General features: G+C 45.4%; 1 long non-coding RNA gene across 1 annotated transcript in view; it reads left to right on the top strand.

Moving 5' to 3' along the window:
- The window catches only part of LOC143960462 (uncharacterized), a 52,197-nt gene extending 35,711 nt beyond the window's left edge, over positions 1–16,486 (top strand). The window contains exon 2 of the long non-coding RNA XR_013270323.1: positions 15,771–16,486. This is a non-coding gene — a long non-coding RNA (uncharacterized LOC143960462). The remainder of the gene's footprint in view (positions 1–15,770) is intronic.
- Positions 16,487–17,649: the final 1,163 nt, after the last annotated feature.

Raw genomic sequence — 17,649 nt, 5'->3', positions numbered from 1 at the left:
GTCCACTACATTGACCACTGCTCTGTTTATTACCATGACCACTACACTACACTGACCACTACACTACACTGACCACTGCTCTGTCCAGTACATTGGCCACTACACTTCACTGACCACTGCTCTGTCCAGTACATTGACCACTACACTACACGGACCACTGCTCTGTCCACTACACTGACCACTACACTAACTCCTGCTCTGTCTACTACACTACACTGATCACTGCTCTGTCCACTACACTTTCCATTACACTACATTGACCTACCTGACCACTACACTACTCTGTCCACTGCACTGTCAATTACACTACACTGACCACTGCTCTGTCCACTACACTACACTGACCACTGCTCTGTCCACTACACTCCACTGTCCACTACACTACACTGACCACTACACTATCCACTACACTGCACTAACCACTGCTCTGTCCACTACACTACACTGACCACTGCTCTGTCCACTACATTGCACTGACCACTGCTCTGTCCACTACACTAACCACTACACTACACTGACCACTACACTCCACTGATCACTACACTGACCAGTACACTACACTGACCACTGCTCTGTCCACTACACTACACTGACCACTACACTGACCACTGCTCTGTCCACTACACTCCACTGATCACTACACTGACCACTGCTCAGTCCACTACACTGACCACTACACTGGCCACTACACTACACTGGCCACTACACTGACCACTGCTCTGTCCACTACACTACACTACACTGAGCACTGCTCTGTCCACTTCACTCCACTGTCCACTACACTATCCACTATACTGCACTGAGCACTGCTCTGTCCATTACACTACACTGACCACTGCTCTGTCCACTCCACTCCACTGATCACTACACTGTCCACTACACTGCACTGACCACTGCTCTGTCCACTACACTACACTGACCACTACACTACACTGACCACTGCTCTGTCCACTACACTGACCAATACACTACACTACACTACACTGACCACTGCTCTGTCCACTACCCTACACTGACCACTGCTCTGTCCAGTACACTGACCACTACACTACACTTACCACTGCTTTGTCCAATACACAGACCAGTACATTACACTGACCACTACACTAACTACTGCTCTGTCCACTACACTGTCCATTACACTACACTGACCTACTTGACCACTAAACTACTCTATCCACTACACTGTCAATTACACTACACTGACCACTGCTCTGTCCACTACACTACACTACACTGACCACTGCTCTGTCCCTTACACTCCACTGTCCACTACACTACACTATCCACTACACTGCTCTGACCACTGCTTGGTCCACTACACTACACTGACCACTGCACTGACCACTGCTTTGTCCACTACACTGCACTTACCACTGCTCTGTCCATTACACTGACCACTACACTACACTGACCACTACACTACACTGATCACTGCTCTGTCCACTACACTCCACTGATCACTACACTGACCACTGCTCTGTCCACAACACTGACCACTACACTGAACACTGCCCTGTCCACTACACTGACCACTACACTACACTGGCCACTACACACTCAGACTACTACACTACACTGACCACTGCTCTGTCCACTCCACTCCACTGCTCTGTCCACTACACTGACCACTACACTGACCACTGCTCTGTTCACTACAATGACCGCTGCTCTGTCCACTACACTACACTGACCACTGCTCTGTCCATTACACTACACTGACCTACCTGTCCACTACACTGTCCATTACACTACACAGTCCCCTAGACTACACTGACCACTGCTCCGTCCACTACACTACACTGACCACTGCTCTGTTCACTACACTACACTGTCCACTACACTACACTGACCACTGCTCTGTCCACTACACTGTCCATTACACTACACTGACCACTGCTCTGTCCACTACACTGACCACTGCTCTGTCCCTTACACTCCACTGCCCACTACACTACACTATCCACTACACTGTACTGACCACTGCTCTGTCCACTACACTCCACTGATCACTATACTGACCACTACACTACACTTACCCCTGCTCTGTCCACTACACTGACCACTACACTGCCCACTACACTACACTGACCACTGCTCTGTCCACTGCACTACACTGATCACTACACTGACCTCTGCTCTGTCCACTACACTGACCACTACACTGAACACTGCCCTGTCCACTACACTGACCACTACACTACACTGGCCACTACACGGACTACTACAATACACTGACCACTGCTCTGTCCACTCCACTGTCCATTACACTACACTGTCCACTAGACTACACTGACCACTACTCTGTCCACTACACTGTCAATTACACTACACTGACCACTGCTCTGTCCACTACACTACACTGACTACTACACTACACTACACTACACTGACCAATTCTCTGCCCACTACACTACACTGACCACTACTCCGTTCACTACACTGACCACTGCTCTGTCCACTACACTACAATGACCACTGCTCTGTCCATTACACTACACTGACCTACCTGACCACTACACTCCTCTGTCCACTAGACTGTCCATTACACTACACAGTCCCCTAGACTACACTGACCACTGCTCCGTCCACTACACTACACTGACCACTGCTCTGTTCACTACACTGTCCATTGCACTACACTGACCTACCTGACCACTACACTACTCTGTCCACTACACTGTCAATTACACTACACTGACCACTGCTCTGTCAACTACACTACACTGACCACTGCTCTGTTCACTACACTACACTGTCCACTACACTACACTGACCACTGTTCTGTCCACTACACTGTCCATTACACTACATTGACCTACCTGACCACTAAACTACTCTGTCTACTACACTGCCAATTATACTACACTGACCTCTCCTCTGTCTACTACACTGACCACTGCGGTGTCCACTACACTCCACTGTCCACTACACTCCACTGTCCACTACACTGCACTGACCACTGCTCTGTCCACTACACTGACCACTACACTACACTACACTGACCACTGCACTGTCCACTACACTACACTACACTGACCACTGCTCTGTCCACTACACTCCACTGTCCACTACACTGCACTGACCACTGCTGTGTCCACTACACTACACTGACCACTGCTCTGTCCACTACACTCCACTGATCACTACACTGTCCAGTACACTGACCAGGAGTGTGCTAAAGTTCAACTGAAGCAGACCTGTTTTTCTGTGGTGTGTTATGTAGCTTGTGCGAGTATAGCTATAGAGTAAAATGGAAAATACCTAGTCCTGGAGATCAATAGGAGAGGGTATTTCTAGGTTACATGAGATGGGTTGTGTAACCGGATTAAATATGTTTCCAGAAAGGATGTGTCCAGATATGGAACCCTTTACGTCTGCTCTGCGCTCTAAGCTAATGAAGTATTTTCTCCAAGTGCCCCTTTATGGTTTAATCCTACTCTTTCTCATTTTTTTTAAAGCACCAGAGCCTATTGCATGGACTAAATATAATATAAAAATACTTTCTCAAGTGGGTACTGATTGGAAATGATCTACCTTCTCAACACTTACTTTGACTTTTAATGTCCCAAATTCTCATCTATTTAGAGATTTACAGCTTCTTAATACTTTTTATGCACAATTTCCACAGGGTAGCTTAATGATTAGACAATCTAATTTAGAACTATTGCTTAGGTCTAAATGTCTGGATAAGCCCACCTCGAGATTGTATTCTCATATTATATACATTTTTTATCCTACCATTAGAGGTTCTTAGAGCTAGGTGGGTGCGATATATACCAGATTTAGATATGGAAGATTGGAGGGGTGTGTGGGATTTCCCTCTGCGATCTTTGATATCTTTGAGAGATCGTATGTGTAACAAATCCTATCCCACACTCTGCTGAGTGCTTCCGTCGGTAATATCGCTTCCTCAAGTCTGACCATCACAGAGATATATTATAATAGCTGCATTGAATACAAGTCTAGCCGAAAATAGCTTGTAGAATCTTGAATGATTTATTGGGCAGAATAAAGCCATTTTATACACTTTTAACACAAGGAGTTAGATAACGAGGTAGGGCTGGCTCATGGATACTCCCCCCCTCCCCTCTAGCAACAACTTAAAAGACAATTATATAATTAACATTTTAATTAACACAGCACTTAAGGCAGCCTAAGTGACCAGACAGTCCGTCTCCAGAGGTCAATGTGATCAGCTCCTTCAATGATCATGTATTGTTCTGAATTAACAACCAAGAATAGTATTAGGGCAAATCCAAGAAAACCTTCTCACAATAGCAGAGTTAATTAACACAAACAACAATGGGTGAAAGACTTATGCCGCGTACACACGACAGGACTTAAGTCCGGCAGACTTTCGACGGAGTTCTGACGGAGTTCTGACAGAGTTCTGACGGACTTTCCGAATGAACGGACTTGGCCACACACAATCACACCAAACTCCGACGGATTCGAACGTGATGACGTATGACTGGACTAGAATAAGGAAGTTCATAGCCAGTGGCCAATAGCTGCCCTAGTGTCGGTTTTAGTCCGTCAGTCTAGCACACACACGAGCGGATTTCTGGGTCCGGCAGAGTTCTGGCGGAAAAATTTGAAGCATGTTCCATTTCTAAAGTCTGTCGGACTTTTGCAAATCAAAAGTCCGCTGCAGCCCACACACGTTCGAATAGTCTGCCGGAATCATTCCGTCAGACTTTTGATGTTGAAAAGTCTGGTCGTGTGTACGGGGCATTAGAGCCCGCACTAGCCTGATTTACAATAAACACATGCACTTGCTGCATCCACCATAAGACCTCCGCGTCCATAGTTGTGGGGGCAGGTTGGCAAAGCACACTGTTACTCCAGTCCCAGGCAAAGGGAGCCCAGCCCTGGTGCTGTGCAGGGTCTAGCAGCCATCTGTAGGCGATCTCCAGCTCCCATTCCTGAACGGCCAGAAACTCTTTATCTTCAAGTGCCCAGTGCACTTCTAAGATGTTCAATAGCCCTTCTCTGAAATCCATGATTTCGTCCACCCGCCACTCCAAATCACTCCCAAAGTTAGGGTCCCCTGTCAGCTTCACATACAATAGTCCTAGGCTGCCGTAGCCAAAGCCTTCTATTGGGCTGTCATCCACTATGCAAAGGCATGTTTGGGATACATGCCACCGGAGGGCTTTGTAGCTCTCATCCAGCCACATCTCTGCCCAGACCAGACTGCTTAATTCAGCTGTCTGCTCCTTGTGCGTTTTTTCTCCCAAAAACAGCACCCGCAATCCATACTGCGACCAGTACCTTTCCTGGATGGAGGGGAGAACTTTTCCCTGGTGTTGCTGCTCAAGGGCTAGCGCTTCCTTCCAGAGTTCGCAGTGGATAGAATTAAACCATCCCAGCAGGACCTGCTCCGATACTGGTACTCTGTGCTGTATCTGCATCTCTCGCAATCTCCTTCTGAATTCCTCTTCCATGGCGGCTGATATCTGTACCTTGCCTCTTCTCTCCTGCTATCCGGACCTTGGATCCAGGTGGAGGTTTGGATGTCCCAGACTGCATGAAATGTCCCACTGCTTGCCACCAGTGTAACGGATCCTATCCCCCACTCCGCTTAGTGCTTCCGTCAGTAATACAGCTTCCTCCAGTCTGACCGTCAGAGAGATATATTATTTCTAGCTGCATTAAATACAAGTCTCGCGGAAAATAGCTTGTAGAATCTTGAATGATTTATTGGACAGAATAAAGCCCTTTTATACACTTTTAACACAAGGGGTTAGATAATGAGGTAGGGCTGGCTCATGGATTACCCCCCCCCCCCCCCCAGCAACAATTTAAAAGACAATAATATAATTAACATGTTAATTAACACAGCACTTAAATCAGCCTAGGGGACCAGACAGTCCGTCTCCGGAGGTCAATGTGATCAGCTCTTTCAATGATCATGTATTGTTCAGAATTAACAACCAAGAATAGTCTTTGGGCAAATCCAAGAAAACCTTCTCACAATTTCAGAGTTAATTAACACAAACAACAATGGGTGAAAAACTCTTAGCCCTTGTACACACGGTCGGACATTTCGACAACCAAATCCGTCGGATTTTGTCCGTCGGATTTTGTCCATCGGATCTTGTCCGAAACTGTTGCATACACACGGTTGGACAAAGTTGTCGAAAAATCCGATCTTTCAGAACGTGATGACGTAATTTCGTTACGATGGGACTACGTTCAGGCTAGTAGCCAATAGCTTTGATGTAGGAATTTGATCTGAGCATGCGTGGCACTTTGTGCGATCGAAATTCTCTACACATGATCGGAGTATGTCCTATCGGACCAGTTTGTCGGAAAATATTTCCAGCAAGTTTGAAAATTTGGTCCGACGGATATTCCGACGGAAACAGTCCGATGCATACCACACACAGTGGATTATCCGACAACACGGTCCGATAGGACACATTCCGACAGATTCTCTGACCGTGTGTACAAAGCTTAGAGCCCACACTAGCCTGATTTACAATAAACACTTTATAGCAGACAACAGACAGGTGGCTGGAGTTGATGACATCAGCATCTTCTATGAGCCCCAACATTATGAATCAGTCACTATTTATCATATGGCATATAAAGGGTCCCCAGAGTCTGTGTCTCTTGGGGGACATGGACCTGAATCCAAAGTAACACCACCTCAAGGGTCCCCAGGCATACAGCTCACAAAGAGCATGTTCCCCCAAATGCCAGGGCCCATAATCTGTAGTATTCAGTCCCCTCCAAAAGCCGCTGTCAAGGGTCAGTCTGTCACAGTATGATCCACACAGACTAGATAAATCCTGCGTGCTCTTCTGCGTGTTGGCGATGTGGAGCGATTCAGGGGGATTTTACACATATTTTCTGGACTTGACCATATATAGTTATTTTTTGGGTGGAAGTGGTGGATTTATTGAATTCTATAACCTCTGCTCCTCTACCGGTTTCAATGTCTGTCTGTTTACTGGGTTTGGTAGAAACTATTCTTCCTACAGTATCTGAGCGAATGTTTGCTAATATAACATTATTTTACGCAAGAAAAGCTATTGCGTTGCATTGGAAGAAACCTCGGTCCCATACGCTCTCTTATTGGAAACAATCAGTAAATAATAATCTTCCATTGTATAGAGATACTTGCATGAATAGGGGTTGCCCTAGTAAGTATGATAGAGTGTGGGCAAAGTGGCTGGATAAACCGTATACAGCATCTAATGCCCATGGGGGCCATTATCAATAATATGTGCATTCCCATATGAGAAATGTTTCGGGTCATAGGAGAAGGAAGGAACTAATGTTGCCCCCCCCCCCCCTTTCCCTTCCCCTGTAGATGAATTATTGTTAAACTGGATTTTGAAATAGTTTTATTCATATTTTTGGTTCAAGGTGTATGATGTCTTGTTGTGTTTTGTTTTGTTTGTTTGTTAAGAAACTTAATAAAAAGATTTGGAAAAAATAAGTCTGCACCATTTAATCTCAGGGCTGCTTTATTGTCTTTGCTGGGAGGCCTGGGATTGAACAGCAAATGTCATGAAGCCAGAACCCTCTTAAGCCAGTTGGGGGAGCTAGAGGAGACTACAACAAAACCTGTCAGGGTATAATACAAGCAGAGAAGAAAGGGAATGGGGTAGAGAAGACAGGAGGTGAAGAGAAAACCAGGCTAGTTATCTCCAGGAAAGAAATGTTTTAAATTAATTAACCACTTGCTTACTGGGCACTTAAACCCCCCTCAGTCCCAGACCAATTTTCAGCTTTCAGTGCTCTCACATTTTGAATGACAATTACTCAGTCATGCAACACTGTAACCAAATGATTTTTTTGTCCTTTTCTTCATACCAATAGAGCTTTCTTTTGGTGGTATTTGATCACCTCTCGGTTTTTTATTTTCTGCGCTATAAATGAAAAAAGACCGAAAATTTTGAAAAAAAATGAATTTTTCTTCGTTTCTGTGACAAAATTTAGCAAATTAGCAATTTTTCTTCATAAATTTTGGCCACAATTTATACTACTACACATCTTTGGTAAAAATAACCCACATTTTTGCATATTATATGATCTGTGTGAAATTTATAGAGTCTACAAGCTATGGTGCAAATCATAAAGATTTGCAAAAAAAGATCACATCTGATGTACTAAGGCATATCTCCATTCTTGAGACCCTAACAAGCCAGGAAAGTACAAATGCCCCCCAAATGACCCCTTTTTGGAAAGTAGACATTCCAATGTATTTAGTAAGAGGCATGGTTAGTTATTTTAAGTTGTCATTTCTTCCCACAATTCTTTGCACAATTACGATTTTTATTTTTTTTTTCCCACAAAATTTTCATTGTAATAGCTTATTTCTCCCACACGGAATGTGCATACCACAAATAACACCCCAAAATACATTCTCCTACTCCTCCTGAGTATAACGATACCACATGTGTGAGACTTTCGCATAGCCTGACCACATACAGAGGCCTAATTTTGAAGTAGCACCTTCAGGCATTCTAGGAGCATAAATTACACATTTCATTTCTCAACCACCTATTACAGTTTTGAAGGCCCTGGAACACCAGGGCAATGGAAACGTCCAGAAAATGACCCCATTTTGGAAAGCTAACACCCCAACGTATAATCTATGAGGCATAATGAGTCTTTTCAATGGTTCATTTTTTTCCAGAAGTTTTCGGAATATGTGGAAAAAAATGAAAACGCATTTTTTTTTACACAAAGTTGTCCGTTTATAAGATATTTCCAACGCATAGCATTTACATAGCAAAAATAACACCCCAAAATACATTCTACTACTCCTCCTGAGTATAACGATACCACATGTGTGAGACTTTTACACAGCCTGACCACATACAGAGGCCTAATTTTGAAGTAGCACCTTCAGGCATTCTAGGAGCATAAATTACACATTTCATTTCTCAACCACCTATTACAGTTTTGAAGACCCTGGAACACCAGGGCAATGGAAACGTCCAGAAAATGACCCCATTTTGGAAAGCTAACACCCCAACGTATAATCTATGAGGCATAATGAGTCTTTTCAATGGTTCATTTTTTTCCAGAAGTTTTTGGAAAATGTGGAAAAAAATGAAAACGCATTTTTTTTTACACAAAGTTGTCCGTTTATAAGATATTTCCAACACATAGCATTTACATAGCAAAAATAACACCCCAAAATACATTCTACTACTCCTCCTGAGTATAACGATACCACATGTGTGAGACGTTTACACAGCCTGGCCACATACAGAGGTGCAACATGCAAGAAACACCGTCGGCGTTCCAGGGACACATAGCCTGCACATACCAAGAATTACACCCCCAAATACATTATGCTGAGCAAAGGGTAAAGAAAAGATTACCTGTGGTTTTAGAAGCGCAGTTGTCCACAGGAGGATATCACTGGTCCAGGCAGCAGGCAGGGACTTGGTCAGCAACAGCGAACACAGTTTTTTAGGCAGCAGGCAGGGATACTGTCCATATTACAGTCCAGGGTTAGTGCAGAGATGTCAGCAGTGCCAAAAATATTGGTCCTGGTAGTAGGCAGGTCCTTGTGGTGTGGTCAGTGCGGCATGATGGCAGTAAGTCCTACAGGCAGCAGACAGAAGTAGAGCCTCGTTCAGGACAGAATGGGGATAGGGGTAGAGGCTTCTCCCTCCCAAATCTCTTTGAAGCCTCCGAGTCTCCAGACCCTAATCTAGGAATAAGAAAACAAAGAAAATTGTTTTCTTCTTCCAGAAAAACTATACTGGAGCCCCTCACATATGTGAGACCCCGTGTTGAATCCCACTAGTCCAGTTGCAGAATACAAGATCAGTCCAAGAGGCAGGCAAATATCGTGGTCAAACAGTCCAAGGTCAGTTCCAGATCAGGCAGAGATATGTACAGAATCGTTAGACAGAAGCATGGTCGAATAACAGTCCAGGGTCAGTTCCAGATCAGGCAGAGGTATGTACAGAATCGTTAGGCAGAAGCATGGTCGAATAACAGTCCAGGGTCAGTTCCAGATCAGGCAGCGGTATGTACAGAATCGGCAGGCATAAGAGTGGTCAAATAACAAGCCAGGGTCAGTTACAGAGCAGGCAGTGGCATAAGGGATGTGAAGGTGTATGAAGGCAGGAACTGGGGATTATGTTTACCATACTTCACTAAAAATTTATTGAAGTATGGTAACGCCGAAAACAGTCGCCTATACAGAGGCCTGGTTGGGAAGGACATTGTGCACAATAATAAGATGTGTCTCTTCTGACTCCTGCTCTGGTACACACCTTACATCTTTTTTGGCGTCTTTTGCCTGTTGGTTTGGGGGGGATTTTATCCGAAAAGTGGCGCTCGGAGAGTCGACTAACAACGTCTGATCTGATATTTTCTGGTGGGCCGTTTGGGAAAATAAGGGCTGTGAAAACTTCCTCCTGGTAGCCAAAGAAACGTTTGGGGTTTTGGGTGGCGTTGCGGTAAATGACATATGAATTATAAATGGCCAATTGAAAAAAATAAATTGCTACTTTTTTGTACCAATGGTATGTCCGCCTTGTGACCAGATATGGTTCCATCATTTGGTCGTTGAAGTCGACTCCTCCCATGAACAAATTATATTCGGAAATACATTTGGGTTTCTTTACGGGCCATTCCTTCTGGGGATTTCCACGAAGGTATCGTTGTGGATAGAAGATAACATGTATACATCCCTTCTGTCCCTCCACTTCACTGCCAGAACCTCCTTGTTTCTTAGACTTGCGGTTTCTCCTTTCCGCAGCTTCTTGTTCACCAGACTTTGAGGAAAGCCCTTCCGATTCTTTTTACAGTGCCACATGCTGGCGTCTTCTTCCGGTGAAGGTTGTGGAACAGGGGCAGAGATGTGTAGAAGTTATCTACATAGAGGTGGTAGCCTTTATCCAGTAGGGGGTATATGAGGTCCCAAACAATTTTTCCGCTGGATCCCAAGTAGTCCGGACAATTAGGGGGCTGTAGCTGGGTGTCCTTCCCTTCGTACACCTTGAATGAATATGTGTACCCTGTGGCTCGGTCACATAATTTGTAGACCTTCACCCCATAGCGGGCCATTTTGCTGGGCATAAATTGCTTCATTCTAAGCCTGCCACTAAATTTAATAAGGGACTCATCCACACATATGTGTTGGTCCGGGGTAAACAATTTGGGGAATATTTCTGAAAAATAATTTAGTATTGGTCGAATTTTGTAAAGGCGGTCATAATTTGGATCATTTCGTGGAAGGCACTGGGAATTGTCACTGAAATGTAAGAACCTCAGGATGATCTGATATCTGGTTCTGGGCATTACCGCGGAGAAGAGCGGTGAGTGGTGGAGGGGGTGGGTTGACCAGTAGGTACGTAATTGATTTTTTTTGTTGAGTCCCATATTAAATGTGAGGCCTAAAAATAGCTTGAACTCCTCCACCGTTAGGTCTCTCCATTCGTAGGGACGGGCATAATAGGAGGTCGGATTTTGAAAAATAAATTGTTGTGCATACAGGTTGCACTGGGCCACAATTGACGCCAACATGTCCTCCTTAAAAATTTAATTAAAAAAATCTATAGGGCTAAAATTCTCCGTGTCCACCTGGACTCCTGGCTGGGCGGTGAAAGGGGGAACATTGGCCTCTCCTGAATTAGGAGGAAGCCACAAGGGGTTCTGAAGGGCATAGGGAAGGCCAGCATGACTCCTAACCCTTTGGGGCTGAGATGACACCCCAGTGGTACTTGGCCTTTCTTGCTGGGGCACTGCGGTGCTGGTGGACGGCATTGCGGTGCTGGTGGACGGCACTGCGGTGCTGGTGGACGGCACTGCGGTGCTGGTGGACGGCACTGCGGTGCTGGTGGACGGCACTGCCTCACTAGAACGCCTTCGCTTGATGGGCCGGATATCTTCCTCCTCGGATTCATCAGTCAGTGTTTCACTGCTGAGGACTGGCTCATAATTTACGTCGGCTTCAGAATCCGAATCCGAAAAGGAATCTGAAGAGAGCTCCCCGTTGCTCTCGTCGGCCGTGGAAATAATTTGGTACGCCTCCTCAGCGGAAAAGACACGTTTAGCCATGGTAGCACTGATGGGCACTGATGAGGTGGCACAGATGGGCGCTTTTGAGGTGGCACAGATGGGCGCTTTTGAGGTGGCACAAATGGGCACTGATGGGTCGGCACAGATGTGCACTGATTTATTGCACAGATGTGCAGATTTATTGCACGGATGTGCACTGATGAGGCGGCAGATGGGCACTGCTGAGGCGGCAGATGGGCACTGCTGAGGCAGCAGATGGGCACTGCTGAGGCAGTAGATGGGCACTGCTGAGGCGGCACAGATGGGCACTGCTGAGGCGGCAGATGGGCACTGATAGGTCGGCACAGATGTGCACTGATTTATTGCACGGATGTGCACTGATGAGGCGGCAGATGGGCACTGCTGAGGCGGCAGATGGGCACTGCTGAGGCAGCAGATGGGCACTGCTGAGGCGGCAGATGGGCACTGCTGAGTCGGCACAGATGGGCACTGCTGAGTCGGCACAGATGGGCACTGCTGAGTCGGCAGATGGGCACTGATGGGTCGGCACAGATGTGCACTGATTTATTGCAGGGATGTGCACTGATAAGGCAGCAGATGGGCACAGATGGGCACTGCTGAGGCGGCACAGATGGGCACTGCTGAGGTGGCACAGATGGGCACTGCTGAGGCACAGATGGGCACCGATTGGTACAGATGGGCACCGATTGGCACTGGCGGGCACTGGCGGTGAACAGATGGCCACTGGCGGGCACTGGTGGTGCACAGATGGAGCACTGGCGGTGCACAGGTGGGCACTGGCGGTGCACAGGTGGGCACAGGTGGGCACAGGTGGGCACAGGTGGGGTAGATCTGGACACAGGTGGGGTAGATCTGGGCACAGGTGGGGTATATCTGGGCACTGGCAGGGTAGATCTGGGCACTGGCAGGGTTTATATTAGGACTGGCACGTTTATATTAGCACTGGCACGTAGAGAACACTCACTCACTGTTATCTGTCTCCTCACACGCTATCGCTGTGTGAGGAGACACATTCGGCAATGGGTGATGATCTCATTTGTTTACATTTGAGATCATCACCCATTGGAGGAGGCGATCGCGCTGTAAACGGCCGCTGTGATTGGCCGTTTACAGCGATCTGTGATTGGCTGTGTCCAGGGGACACGGCCAACACAGATTTTCCCCGATGCGCGCTCCTGGGAGCGCGCGGGGAACTCTTAAAGGGGACGACGTCAATAGACGTAGTCCCGGAAATTGAGATCCGCACTGTAGCCGTCATTTGACTATAGCGCGGATCTCAAGTGGTTAAAGGCAGGAGTACCTAAACATGAGATATATGGGGTTTCTACTGCAGAAATGTTGAAGAGGTGGAAACATTTAGTGGGGAAAATTGTCAGGGTTAGAAACACTACTCCTAGTTAGGATAACTTCAGCCTAGATTTAGAGAAAACAGAACAAACCCCTCCTGTTAGCCCCAAACCAATTCCCAACACTGCACATGAGCCCAAAACCAAATCCCCTTATCCTGGGGAGCAGTTATAGAGGCTCAGAAAAGGGGAAGTTCCCTATCTTTATGAAGGCTTGATGAAGGAGCGCGCCTGTTAAACAACCTCAGCCTGTACGCTCACGAAACCGGTCGCACCCACCTCATGATGTCATCTCTCTCCGCCGGAGATTCAGACTTTGTTCTGCTTTGAACTGCGCTCCACGGCCGGCGTCTGTGCCACTTCCTGGCCGCTAGCGGCTACAGCGCCTCAGCTTGATGGACTATCGGATGATCACATCCATGCTCAGCTTTTAACCACTTACAGACCGGACCATTTTGCTGGTCAAAGACCAGACCACTTTTTGCGATTCGGCACTGCGTCGCTTTAACTGACAATTGAGCGGTCATGCGACGTGGCTCCCAAATAAAATTGACTTCCTTTTTTTCCCACAAATAGAGCTTTCTTTTGGTGGTATTTGATCACCTCTGTGTTTTTTATTTTTTGCGCTATAAACAAAAATAGAGCGACAATTTTGAAAAAAATGCATTATTTTTTACTTTTTGTTATAATAAATATCCCCCAAAAATATATAAAAAAAAAAAATTTCCCTCAGTTTAGGCCGATATGTATTCTTCTACATATTTTTGGTAAAAAAAATCGCAATAAGCGATTATTGATTTTTATTGTGACTGTGACATTGTGGCGGACACATCGGACATTTTTGACACATTTTTGGGACCATTGTCATTTATACAGTAATCACTGCTATATAAATGCAGTGATTCCTGTGTAAATGACACTGGCAGTGAAAGGGTTAACCAGTGGGTGGCAGTGTAGGGGTTAAGTGTTCCTAGGGGTGTGTTACTAACTGTGGGGGGGTTGGGCTTTAATTTAGTGAACACTGATCTCTGCTCCAATCACATGGAGCAGAGATCAGCGTCACTAGTTGCTAGGCAGAATGGAGAAATGCTATTTACAACGGCATTTCTTCATTCGGCCGCTCCGTGAGATGATCGCGGGTATGCCCGCGGCGATTGAGTCCGCGGGTCCCGCGACCGGATTCACGGGGGTCCCGACCAGATGGCAGGGCGGCAAATTTAAAGGGACGTACAGGTACGCCCATTTGCCTGCCCGTGCCATTCTGTCGATGTACATCGGCGTGCGCTGGTCGGCAAGTGGTTAAAGTGACTGAATGCTCATGGATCACATCCAAAATGTGAGTTGCCTGTATTAAATACGTTTTTATAATTAAAGTGCATGTTATCTCTACACCCAGAGGCGCCTCTTCCTTTGCTTTTTTTCACAGACTTTGGAACATGGTTTCTGTCCTTCACTGATGGCAGCCCTGGATATGGAGCTCCTGGTTTTAAATGCTTTCCTTTGTTCTACTGGACAGTAGCTTTTATATTTATAATCATACGGATCTTAACATAATATGGACTCTCATTCATATAATTGGATTTTTGGTTTCAATTGGTGAGAGACTGGTGGACATTGGGAAAAATCTTTGACCCTGTTTTTGCGCATTTACTTGTGTAGAGTCTCCTGTAATAGTAGTGAGGGGAATGACAGCAGGAGACCAACGCCCATTTGCACCTGTCATAGTATGGTGGGGGAAGTCATCTTCTCCTACACATGTAATGGACTTAGTTGATATCGAAGCTGAAGTTACACTTTTGCCAGGAAATCCTTCCCATCACAAAGGGGAATTGATTTATGTAGAAGGTTTGGGAGGGCAAACCACACCAGCAGTTAGGATACGGGTGAAATTGGCTATTGGCAAGGGATCAGGATTTATGACAAATTATTTGGTATCAGAATTACCCGAAAATATTCTCGGGATGGATGTACTTCAAGGTCAGACAATTCAGACTGAAAGGGGTACATTCAGGTATCCTGATAAAGCGTATCTGGTTAGGGCGGTGAAGGCTGTGGTCAGAGGTCATACGAAAGGGACTGCTGTCTACACTCCTCCACCAGAGAAGCCAGTCTGTCTCAAGCAGTACAGACTTCCTGGAGGCCACAAAGAAATTGGGGAGAACTGTTAAGAGTAGGGAACCTTAGACCTGCTGTAAGTCCTTTCTTGTCTCTGGTGTTCCCAGTAAAGAAACCTGATGGAACATATAGAATGACTATGGATTACAGAAGTCTAAACAGAGTGGCTGCTCCATTGAAGTCAGCTGTACCAGATATGATCTCAATTGTTGATAAAATTTCTAGGAGGAGAATATCATGCTGTGATAGACCTGGCTAATGCTTTCTTTTCAATTTTGATAGACCCAGAGTGTCAAGACCAGTTTGCTATGATGTGGGACGGCTGCCAGTATACTTTCACTGTCCTTCCGCAAGGCTATCTTCATTCTCCAACGATTTGTCATGGACTGATTGCCTGAGATTTAAGTACCCTGAATTTAAAAAGTCGCTGTATTTCACTACACTGATTATATAATAATTTCTGGGACAAGAGAAGATGTAACTGAAGCACTGTACCTGCTGATACAACACATGGAGAACAGAGGGTGAGCTATCAACAGAAACAAAGTCCAAGGACCTGCCACAGAGGTGAAATTCCTAGAAATTATGTGGACTGGGCGGCATTGGGCAGTGTGTTTGGGGTCATTGTCCTGCTGGAAGGTGAACCTCCGTCCTAGCCTCAAATCACACAGATTGGTATAGGTTTTGCCCAAGAATATCCCTATATTTAGCACCATCCATCTTTCCCTCAACTCCGACCAGATATTACCTGAAATTCACCAAAGTAAATCATTTTTTTTTTCCAATAAAAGTTTTTATTGAGCAAATATATTGTCATAACAACATAAGTAAAATAATCATTACATTCTTGTAGGGCATCATACATTACAGCCATTTTGTTTCATTTTTGATTTGCGTTCCGATATTAATACTTTTCCTGTTTGAATATACAGCCCATATTACCAATTAAACTGTTATAACTGTTGATAAAGCTATTAAAACTTTGCATATTATGAAAACCCCTTGCGCCTTGCATATCATTATAATTCAAGATCAAGGGTTATATTTTTGTGAGTGTCTTGAGAGTTATAACCTAAAGAGAATAGATACTAACAAAACAATAAAATAATAAAAAGAGGGGGGAAATATAAGTTAAAAGGGAAAAAAGAAGAGGGGGGGGGGGGGGGGAGAGGGGTGGGAGGTGGATAATGGGAAGGTAGAGGGTTTTTAGAGTATTTGCTTCTGTTGTATATAAATGATTTTTATATTAGACAGACAGATTCAAAAGTGACCTACATTAGTTCCTATAGGGAAATTTGAATTAAGTGTGTCTGGGCATCGCACCCATCTTGTGTAGTCAGCCATTTTGCATCTTGGCAAAAGAGTCTGAGTACTTGAAGGTGAACCAAGATTTCCATAGCTTGTGGAATTTATCAGTCCTTTCTGAGGTCATTGACAGTTTCTTCCATCTTGTAAAGTGAGTCCACCTCAGATAGCCATTCCATTATTGTGGGTGAATGTGTTGATTTCCAGTGTCTTGGAATAATTGTTTTTGCTGTGTTTAGCATGTGGCGAACAACCAATTTTTTTGTACCTACTCAGTGAGTAGTTAGATATATGTAGCAAACAGCATTCAGCTGTGAAATTCAGTTCAATTTCCGTTATGGCGAGGATCTGAGTGCAGACCTCATCCCAGAAACCGCGCAGAAGTGGGCAATCCCACCAGGTGTGCAGCATGGTGCCTTTGTCAGTGCCACATCTCCAGCAGACATCTGTTGTATCTGGGTACCATGCGTGCAATCTGGTTGGGGTAAAGTACCAGTTCATCAGTGCTTTATAGGAAGTTTCTTGGGTGCTAGTGCTGATGGAGCACTTGTGTGCGAGGATACATGCGTTAACCCATTGTTCGTCCGTGATGTCCAGTTGTACATTAGAGAAGTTGCTTTACTCACTGGTTCTCCTGTGATGCACAGTTGCTCAAACCAAGTCTACTCTCTCAGAAATTGTTGTCTATTGGCAGTGCAGTAAACATAATCATGTAATTGCCTGTACTGCCAGTGGGTAAAGTGTTTCAACTGCAGTTCTGTCTTTAGTTTATCAAAAGTCTTAAGTCTGCCATCGTCCACGCAGTGGGAGACAGTTGTGGGAGTCTTAACTTCTCTATGTGGGAAGGACACTGTAG

Source organism: Lithobates pipiens, unplaced genomic scaffold (assembly GCF_037356315.1).
Source record: "Lithobates pipiens isolate NorthernLeopardFrog02 unplaced genomic scaffold, aLitPip1_a1.2 Scaffold_8, whole genome shotgun sequence".
In the NCBI taxonomy this organism is placed as follows: Eukaryota; Metazoa; Chordata; class Amphibia; order Anura; family Ranidae; genus Lithobates; species Lithobates pipiens.
The sequence above is the reverse complement of the archived record's forward strand: the minus strand, read 5'-3'. Positions and strand labels throughout refer to the sequence as shown.